Source organism: Acomys minous (genome assembly GCF_964271855.1).
Source record: "Acomys minous genome assembly, chromosome: 9".
Classification (NCBI taxonomy): Eukaryota; Metazoa; Chordata; class Mammalia; order Rodentia; family Muridae; genus Acomys; species Acomys minous.
Genome location: NC_140490.1, coordinates 86,185,113 through 86,196,407, shown reverse-complemented (window position 1 = coordinate 86,196,407; position 11,295 = coordinate 86,185,113). Strand labels below are relative to the sequence as shown.

General features: G+C 38.5%; 1 long non-coding RNA gene across 1 annotated transcript in view; it reads left to right on the top strand.

Moving 5' to 3' along the window:
• Window positions 1–11,295, top strand: part of LOC311606056 — a 169,220-nt gene that overhangs the window by 25,656 nt on the left and 132,269 nt on the right. The gene's annotated exons all lie outside the window — the stretch shown is intronic.

Sequence of the window (11,295 nt, the reverse complement as noted above, 5' to 3'; positions counted from 1 at the left end):
GAATAAGGCAGCTATGAACATGGTTGAGCATATGTCCCTGTTGTGTAGTAGTACATCTCTGGGTATAGTCCAAGGAATGGAATAGCTGGGTCTTGAGGAAGCCCTATTCCCATTTTTCTGAGAAAGCACCAGATAGCTTTCCAAAGTGGTTGTACTAGTTTGCATTCCCACCAGCAATGCAGGAGTGTTCCTCTTTCTCCACACCCTCGCCAGCATGAGGTGTCTGTTGAGCATATTTGAACATGTCCCTTGGACGGAGATACCTGGTGGCACTCAGAGGAAAGATAATAGGTCACCAAGGAGAGACTTGATACCATATGAGCATATTCAGGGGGAGGATGTCCCCCTCAGACACAGACGTAGGGGAGGGGAGGAGAGTAGGGGGGAAGTGGGAGGAAGGGAGGAATGGGAGGATACATGGGATGGGCTAACAACTGAGATGTAAAATGTATAAATTAATAAAAATGTATTTAAAAAAAGACTCACAAAAGGTAGTTTGAGATAAAAACATTTCTGTATTTCTCATTTGTTTCCCTCCCACAACAATAAACCTTTGAAAGTGACAACAAAAAAAAAAGCTTGTGCCATAGTGCTTAGCCACCTGCACCACTCACAGACCCCTCCTGCACTACTTCTAAGCAAGACTAGACTTTCCACTTACTCCTCCATAGACTAGCCTAGTGAGTCTCTCAGTCTCCCCATAGAAGCCTTCTCCACAAGCCACCAGATCTAGGCCCAATCTCACATCCAATAAGCCACAAAGTTTTGACATTGCCTGTACTTTCGCCAAAATCAAGGATTTTTTGATTGATTCCCCATACATGCAACACCACACAAATACCTTCTGTACTGTTTCCTGGATGGCAAATCTATTCAAAATTCTTATGTCCTTATCTATAATCTAGACCCATGAGTTTCATTGCCTTCCCTGTCCACATGTTCTCCAAACAACCTCCATATCTACACTGTGTCCAATTTTTAAAAACATGCTGGTTTTGAAAAGCCATTTTAAAGGAGCCCTACAGTTGGGGAAGCCCATTCTTGCTTACTCTCAAATGGCATAGTCCCTTTTATGCCATATTAACATCTTTCTATGAAGCCAAGTCTACCTCCAACCCCTGCTACATGCGTAGAGCAAAAAGTGAACCCTGTATCCCAGCCCAGTTTATTCTGTCCACTTGCCCTCACCACTCCTAACACATTTTCACATTTACGGAAAATCTTTCAACATCTCTCATCTGCTCCATCCTGTTCTATCCAGTCAGACTGAGAATGAACAGTAGAAGACCACATTCCCAGATACCATTACAAATATAACAATATGAAATATCAAAACAAACCAATCCCCAAAACCAATCAATCACATAGAACTGCAAGTGAAAGATCACTAGATGAAAACCAAATTAAGAGAAGTATGTGTATCATGAAATAATATGAGAAGTTTAAAGTGGACACAAAGAAACAGCTCAATAATTATAAGGAAAAAGTATTTAAGAAGAATATACACACAAGTGAAGCATAGAAAAGCAAGATAAGGCTGATAGAAATTAAAAGGACAACTGAACCCTTGATAGCCAGATTCAGTAAGGAAGGGCATAGAAATATTAAAGCAGAAATAAATTGAAATACAAATAAAATTGAATCCCTATAGCTTAACTAGTAACCTCAAAGAGAGTCCTTACAAGTAAAATGAAACAGTTGGCATTATACTGGGACTCTAACTACGTGTGTGTGTGTGTGTGTGTGTGTGTGTGTGTGTGTGTGTGCGCACATGTATGTGCTGTATGTTTATGTGTGTATATATATATATTATATGTAGAAAAATAAATAGATTGGTTCATTTATTGATAGAATTTAAAGCAAATAAAAATATGAAAGAGAAACATTAAATATCACAGGAGAGCAACAATCAGGAAATGTAGTATACCAAGAAAATGAAACTTCAAATTATACTCATAAATGAGGAAGAAAAACTTAAAGTCAATGAGATAAACAAAATAATCAATAGAGACATTGAAGAAAACTTATACAAACCAAAGAAATAGACAGCTGTGTGGATACACGAAATATACAGAAAGCCAATAAGATTAGAACAGAATGGTAAATCTTTAGATATATCACTAAGAAGACAGCGAGAACAATATCTACATAAATAAATTAATAAATCAGGGGAAAACTCTAAGCAAGCAAGGGAAAGCCTTGTGATAATAATTTAAGATACCAAAGAAAGAAACTGAAGAAAATATCAGAGGATTCAAAAAGCTCCCATCCCCAGGTATTGGTAAATTATGTACTAAAAATAAATATCGCATCAAAAGCAATCTATACATTGATTGCAACCTCCATTTAACTTCCAATACAGTTCTTCACAGAATTTGAAAGGACAATTTCAGTTTTATGTGGAAACGCACAAAGACAAGACAGACAGAAAGAAAGATACACACACACACACACACACACACACACACACACACACACACACACACACACACACACCAAGGATGGCCAAAACAATTCTGAATAATTTTTTAAAGCTGCTGGAAGTATCACCATGCCAAATTTCAAATTGCACTACAAGATCTATAGTAATAATTTTTATAAGTACTTTTAAATACCTTCATATTGGCAATTAAAACTGATTCACTGACCACTGGAAAAGAATTGAAGACCTACACAAGAGTCTGCACATCTATGGAGAAATATTTGCAATAAAAGCCTAAATAGACACTATAGAGAAGACATTTTCAGCAAATAGCTCTTTGTAAACAGGACACCTGCATCTAGAAGAAGAAACATAGATCAATATCTGTGACTCAACAAAACTTTACATTGAAAACAAGACGCAATGATCTGAATCTGACAGAGGTAAATGTCATGACTAGACTTGAAATTGCTGCCATAGGAACAAATGTCTCAATAGAGCACAAACACTGCAGACCACAACACCAACTATAAATGGGATCTCATGGAGCTGAAAAATTGTGTACGCCAAACGACCTCATGACTAGATCAATGCAACAGCCCACAAAATGGGAAGTTTTCTTTACTTCCTATATCTCTGAGAGAGTATTAGTATCTAGAATATGTAAGAACAAAAAAATTGAGCATCCAGAAAATAAATAACGCAATAAAAAATGATGCACAGGATTTAACAGAGAGATCATAAAAAGCAAAAACACAAATTCATGAATAATTTCTAAAGTGGTTGTACTAATTTGCATTCCCACCAGCAATGCAGGAGTGTTCCTCTTTCTCCACATCCTCGCCAGCATGTGGTGTCAGTTGAGTTACTGATCTTAGCCATTCTGATGGGTGGAAGATGGAATCTCAGTGTCGTTTTGATTTGCATTTCTCTGATGACTAAGGAGGTCGAGCATTTCTTTAAGTGTTCCTCAGCCATTTGATATTCCTCTGCTGAGAATTCTCTGTTTAGTTCTGAGCTCCATTTCTCAATTGGGTTATTTGGTTTGGTGGTGTTTAATTTCTTGAGCTCTTTATATATTTTGGATATTAGACCTTTGTCAGATGTAGGATAGGTGAAGATCTTTTCCCAGTCTGTAGGCTGTCGCTTTGTTCTCTTAACAGTGTCTCCTGCCTTACAGAAGGTTCTCAGCCTCATGAGGTCCCATTTATTATTTGTTGACGTTAAGGCCTGGGCTGTTGGTGTTCTGTTCAGGAAGTTGTCTCCTGTGCCTATGTGTTCCAGACTCTTCCCCACTTTTTCCTCTAACTGGGCACTTTCTCAGAAAAATGGGAATAGGGCTTCCTCAAGACCCAGCTATTCCACTCCTTGGAATATACCCAGAAGATGCACTACCACACAACAGGGACATATGCTCAACCATGTTCTTAGCTGCCTTATTCAGAATAGCCAGAACATGGAAACAGCCTAAGTGTCCCTCAGTAGAAGAATGGATAAAGAAACTGTGGTACATTTACACTATGAAATACTACTCAGCTATTTAAAAAAAGGAATTCCCAAAATTTGTGGACAAATGAACTGAACTAGAAATGATCATAATGAGTTAACCCAGAAGCAGAAAGAGTCAAAAGGTATATGCTCACTTATAACTGCATACTAGCCCAAGGGGCATGTCCCATGAAAGCCTTCACTTACCAGGAAACTGGGACAGAGGGGAGGACATCCTATTGGGACTCTAGATGAGAGAAGCATGGGAGAATGGCGAGGTAGAAGTATCCAGAGAGTCCTAGAAACCTACAAGAAGAACATTATGATAGGGAGATTTGGGCTCTGGGGTCCTCCTCAAACTATGGCACGAGCCAAGGACAATACTGGCCATGAACTTCAAACCCATACCCAGATCTCGCCAATGGGCAAGACATTCTTCACAGTTGAATGGAGAGTAGGGTATGACTTTCACATATACTGTGGTGCCTCATATTTAACTGCAATCCCTTGATGGGGAGACCTGGTGGCACTCAGAGGAAGGACAGCAGACTATCCAAGAGGAGACTTGATACCCTATGAGCATATACAGGGGGAGGAAATCCCCCTCAGGAACAGTCATAGGGGAGTTGAATAAGGGGAAAATGGGAGGGAGGGAAGAATGGGAGAATACAAGGGATGGGAAAACCATTGAGATGTAATATGAGTAAATTAATTTTAAAAATTTAAGTGAATAAAATAAATAAATAAATATCTGGTAAAGGTCTCCAAGGTGGACTTCACAGATAGTCTTATAGGACCACCACTTTTGTATTCTACTGCTTTTCCTCCCTCTTGCAAACAGGTTGACCATTTGTGCTTCCTGTACAGTCTAAGAGTCAGAACAGGTTTTAGAGAATGAAGCTGATCCTGAACTAGGAAGCTGGGCTCTGCCCAAGATGAAAGCCAGGACTCCCCCACACCCCACATACAAGGACAGGCAGGTGTGAGGGTCCTGCCATCTGCACACACAGCCTGGACAGGATGTCTCCAATCTCTTGTTCTCCTCGGTGTCTTGATAGGCGTACACATTGATGTGTATGAATATTTTTAACAAATTTTGCAGTAAGCTAGTCTTCCCCTCTGCTTTCTCCAAAGTTTACTGAGCATGGAGCTCGGAGGCCCGGCTGGGAACACACCTTCTCCACAGGCTTATGGCATTTCCAGATACCTCGAATCATCAGGGTGGCAGTCAGACTAGAGGCGAGCCGGGAAAAGCACTGTTGTCCTGACGAAGCAGGACAGGTCTCATGAAATTGCACCAATTCTTTATAAAAATGTAAGCACTGAAATTATTTTAGAAAATTAAAAGATATTAAAAACAAAACATTTTTTAATTCATTAAGAAAAAACCACAGAAAACAACTTGTATGTATATAGGTTTTGAAGGAAGTGAAATGAATGTGTTTTTGTCTTTCTACTGGGTTTTCATTTATCATTTTGGTTTGACTGGCTGATTTGTATAGAGAAGATTTGAGATGGTACCTTATTCAAATCAAAAGTGAGGTCTTTTCGTGGGACCAGAATTACTAATTCCTTTCCCCACACAAACACCTCAGTTCTGATGCATGGAAGGTTCTCTACTTGCTGTGAAGGCAGAACTCCTGGTGTCCACTGCAGATGCTGCCAGACTAGGACATCTGCCAACATAGACCTGTTTTGACACAATGGTGCTAAGCAGGCAGAGGACCAGGATGATACTTCAGTTCTGACATGTGATAGCAAGAGTACGTAGTTTCCTTCTTCCCTGAGAAGAGATAGCTCTCATTATTCACCTTCAGTCCAGCTCAGGAGCCAGGTATAAGAACCTCCCCTTGCTCTCAGAGGAAGGATAGCAGGCTACAAAGAAGAGACTTGATACCCTATGAGCATATAAGGGGAGGATTTTCCCTCAATCACTGTCATAGAGAAGGGGAGTAAGGGGGAAAATGGGAGGGAGGGAGGAACGGGAGGATAAGAGGGATGGGATAACCATTGAGATGTAATAAGAATATATTAATGAAATAAAATTTAAAAAAAAAGAACCTCCCCTTGTACCCACCACCTCCCACATCCTGAGCCATAAGATGGTGCTACCTAAGAAAGTCTTCCCAACGCACCTTGCTAGCCTGGACAGTGGACAGACTTGGATGAGGATCTGACAGGGCGATGTATGTGAGATGAAAATGTCTTGGTTGTACCTGTTTGCAGCCTAGCTTTATATTTAAATAGCAAACAAAGAAGAAAATAAACTTGACACTTATTTGTTGTCATGAAATTAAAATATTTAGTGCCAGGAAGAGGAGGAGGCCGGGGAAGAGGAGAAGAAGAAGTAGAAGAAGAAAAAGAAGGAGGATGGGGAGGAGAGGAGGAGGAGAGGACAAGGAGGAGGAGGAGAAAGTTAATGGAATCCCAGCTCAAAGGCCCAGAAAATATTTTCAACAAATTCAAAGAAGAAAATGTTCTTCACTTAAAGAAGGAGTTGCTTCTAAAAATTATAACATGATAAAAACAAGATTTGGCCAGAAATGAATGTTCCCTTGCCACATGATAGTCAAAAGACTAAATATATAGAACAAAAAAAGAATGAGGTCTGACTTTCACAGGAACTCTGGTGACCCATTTTAGACCACATCCCCTTGATGGGGAGGCCTGGGGGCACTCAGATGAAGGATAGCAGGTTACCAAAAAGAGACTTGATACACTATTAGCATATACAGGGGGCGAGGCCTCCCCAAGTCACAGACACAAGGGAGGGGAGTAGGGGAAGCTGGAGTGAGGGAGGAAAGGGAGGATACAAGGGATGGGCTAACAATTGAGATAGAATGTGAATAAATTAATTTTAAAAATAGAAGAATTTTCAAAGTTGAAAAGGAAAAAAGAACAAGTAACTTATTAAGGCAGCATGTTAGAATTACACCCAGCTTCTTAGTGGCAACTCTAAAACCCAGAAACATCTAGACAAGTGATCTTCAGATCTATGATACCAAAGACAGGGCTCAGACTACAATGCTCAGCAAAACATTTCATCGCTATGGATGGTAATGACCATAGGAAACATGAGATTCTGTAAAAAAAAAGTCCTGTTAAAAAATATATCTAACTACATGTCCACTACAGAAGGTACTAGAAAAAAACTTCACTCTAAGAGGGTGAGCTACACCACTGAAAACACAGAAAATAAATAATCTTATACCAGCAAAACCAAAACAAAGAAAGCACAAACTGTACAAACACACACACACATTCATAAACATATACACTGTACCAACAACAGCAAAATAACAAGAATTAACAACCATGTGTCATAAATATCTCTTCAGTATTAATGAACTAAATTTCTGTATCAAATGAACGAGGCTAAGAGTATGGAACAAAAACAAGGTCTATCCTTCTGCTGGATATAAGAAACACAACTCAACATCAAAGACAAATATTAACTAAGGCTAAAGAGCTGGAGAAAGACTTTGCAAGAAAACAAACCTAAGACGCAAGCTGACACAGACATTCTAATGTCAAACAAAATAAACTTCAAGCCAGATCAACCAAAGAAATTAGGAAGGAGACTTCAAAGTCATCAAAGTAAAAACTCATGAAGACAACATTTCTATTCTTAACATCCATGACCCAAATGCAAGGGCACTCATGTTTGTAAAAGAAACATTGCTAAAGACTAAAACACACATGTATCCTCCACATTGATAGTAGAAAGTTCAATACTTCAATTTCACCAATGGACAGGTACTCAAAACAAAAACTAAACAGAGAAATGGTGGAGATAAAAGATTGTACAAACCAAATAGACTTCATAAATATGTATTGAACATCACACCCAAACACAAAAGAATATACTTCCTTCCCAGTACCTAATAAAACTTTCTCCAAAGTTGACCACATACTTCATCATAAAGGACAGCTCAACAGCTGTAAAAAAAAATGAAATATCCTCCTGAATCATAACAGAACCCCATGGATTACAGCTAGATTTCCACAAGAATAGAAAGCCTACAAAGTCATGGGTACTGAACAACTCTTTAATGAGTGACTACTGGGTCAAGAGAAAAATAATGAAATTTAAATCTTTCTAGAATTCAAGGAAAATAAATACAACATGCAAAACTTATGGAGCACAAAGAAAGCAGTGCTAAGAAACTTCACAGCAGTAAGGACCTATAGACAGAACACGCTCCACAGTACAGTGGAGAGTGCGATATGACTTTCTCACATACTCTGGTGCCTCACCTTTGACCATGTCCCCTGGAGGGGGAGACCTGGTGGCACTCAGAGGAAGGACAGCAGGTTACCAAGAAGAGACTTGATACCCTATGAGCATATACAGGGGGAGGTAGTCCCCCTCAGGAACAGTCGTAGGAGAGGGGAATAAGGGGAAAATGAGAGGGAGGGAATAATGGGAGGATACAAGGGATGGGATAACCATTGAGATGTAACAAGAATAAATTAATAAAAGAGAAAAAAATAAATTAAAAACAAACATGTCATACAACCAATATAACAGCATACCTGATGATCGAGAACAAAAAGAACCAAGCACAGCCAGGAGGAGTAGATGACAGTAAATCACACTGAGGGCCTAAATCAGTAAAGCACAAATAGAGAGAACAATACAAAGAATCCATGAAAAACAAAAAGCTGGTTCTTTGAGAAAAGCATCAAGATGGACAAACCCCTTTCCAAACTAAACAAAAGATTGAAGGAGAACATCTAAATAAAGAAAATAAGAAATTATTATGAGTACATAACAACAGACACTAACGAAATCCAAACAATCATTAAATCATACTTTTAAAACTTGCAGCTCACAAAACTGGAAAATATGAAAGAAATGGTAGGTTTTCTTAAAAAGCACAACTTACCAAACTAAAATCAAGATCAGATAAACAACATAATCATATTCCCTAAAGAAATAGAAGCAATCACTAAAACCTCCCCTGCCGTTGGGATCTCCTGTAGCCCCATCACGTCATTGATGGCTCCATTCTCTTCATCACCCTACATTTGTTGTTTAAGTGTGCCACCCTTTATATCTAGTTCTCTTACCCCAACAAAATCCATTTTTCAGATTAATCACTAACACTTCATTTTCTTTCACTCAATATGCCTGATAATGTACATGTTTCTTATTAATTTGCAGTAGTTTTTGCATTTAATTCACAGTAATCTTATCTGTGTGTCTAACAATTTGACTCAGGAGCTCATATTGGCTCTAACTTCTAGATTCTGACTATAGGTCACTTACTTTAGGGATATTGAAGTAGACTGAAATGAGGAAACGGGTTTCCTGGTGGAACAAAATACGATGTGCACAAGGAAGTAGTGTTACATCAAACCTCTTCTCAAAGTTCATGTTCCATATTCTGTGAAAGCACATTCTATAGATAAGATACATGTGTTGTCTTCATGACCAAGGATCTGACGTGGCCTACCTCATGCAGATAACTTGGGGGCATTCTATGAGCTGTTAGCCAACTCTAGTCCTTGTTGTGGAATCTTTGGAGATCCCCTGGGCATTCAAGTAGTATGAACGTCACCTCAACTATGAGGAGCTCTGCTCTTCCTTGTGGAAGGTTGGTATGGCCTGGCACTCACAAATAATACAAAGATTCCAAGGAACGGCTATTTTCTACCTCCACGAACAGCATCAGGGCAGGACACAGCTTGTACATCTTTCTCCATGAATTGGTAAATCTGCATGTTTAACGTTCCTGGTTTCATTGTGATTCCTATAAATTACATTTCTACCTTCTACATTCCTTCCCCCAAAGCCTACTATCTACAGCACCAAATTCTTTCTCAAGTTTATGGCCTCTTTCTGTTCTCCATTCGATTGCAGCATAAATGCGTGTGTGCACCTGTGTATGCATACATATATTCCTAAATATATCATTTCATAAATTATATATATACACACATATATATACATATACACATATAGATGTACGTGTGGGTATATATGTATATATACATGTAACTTATGGATTATTATCTATGGCTGATCATTTTGTACTGGACAACAAACTGGTCTGCTCCTCTCTAAAGAACACCACTGCTCTCCCTCCATGCTTTCCTCAGGACCTATAGTTATTTACATAAGAGTCTTTTCCTGTAGGATTTTCCTCAGCCAGTTTGACAATCCAATTGTTCTTAACCATCTGTCTCACACAGGCTTGAACTTCGGTGATACAAATTTTTAAGTACTTTTATTCTATTTCATGATATTTATTCAATGGACTTTGCTGTCTATGGAAGAGCAGATAGTAACGATTCCCTGGCAGTTCACAATAGACTCTCATCGAGAAATTAAATAAGTACATAAAAATTGATGGAGATATGTAACATTTTTATTGGGAAGACATACAGGATTTTTAAAAAGCAGTAAATTGTATGCAATCAAAACCACTAGCAGGACAATAATGTTTACATAGAATATAATCATATTGTACAAATAAAACCGTCCCATCCTATATTATATATAAAACTCTGGATTAATTTTGACATAGTCTGGGGTTTTAATGCAGTTTCTTGGTATTCAGGCAAGAAATGATATTGAATAAGGCATTTATGATGAAAACATTTTCTTACTAGTAATTTTTAATAATTGAATAATTGTATCTCAAACATTATAGCATAAATAGTACAATTTCCTACAAATCTTTGATGACTATAAAGTCCATGTCTTTACAGGAGACATGGTAGAATGCTTATAAATGCAGAGCAAGTGTAAATTATCCTGGGCACACTTCCCTAGTATTGGCTAGACTTCGAAAATTGATTGAACGCATGGAATCTTTGTAAAAACATGATCCTTTGAAAACTAGTACTGTAAATTACTGTGTGATATACTAGGGGATTTTATGAAGTTTACCATTTACATGAATTTTCTGATGTCTTTTAAGAGATGAACTTGTGACAAAGGATTTCTGACATTCTTGACATCTGTAAGGCTTCTCACCAGTATGGATTCTGTGATGAGAGTGAAGAGTTGAGAACTGGGTAAAGAATTTGCCACATTCTTTGCATCTGTAAGGCTTCTCACCAGTATGGATTCTGATGTGAACTTGAAGATTTGACAGACAGGTAAAGGATTTGCCACATTCTTCACACCTATAAGGTTTGTCACTAGTATGGATTCTGGTGTGACGTTGAAAACTTGAAGGCCAGCTAAAGCATTGGCCACAATCGTGGCATCTGTAAGGCTTCTCACTAGTATGGACCTTTTGATGAACATAAAGATTTGAGACATGCTTAAAAGACTTGTCACATTCTTTACATCTGTAAGGCTTCCCACCAGTATGGATTTTGTGATGTGAATGAAGAGTTGAGACCTGAGTGAAGCATTTGCCACATTCCTT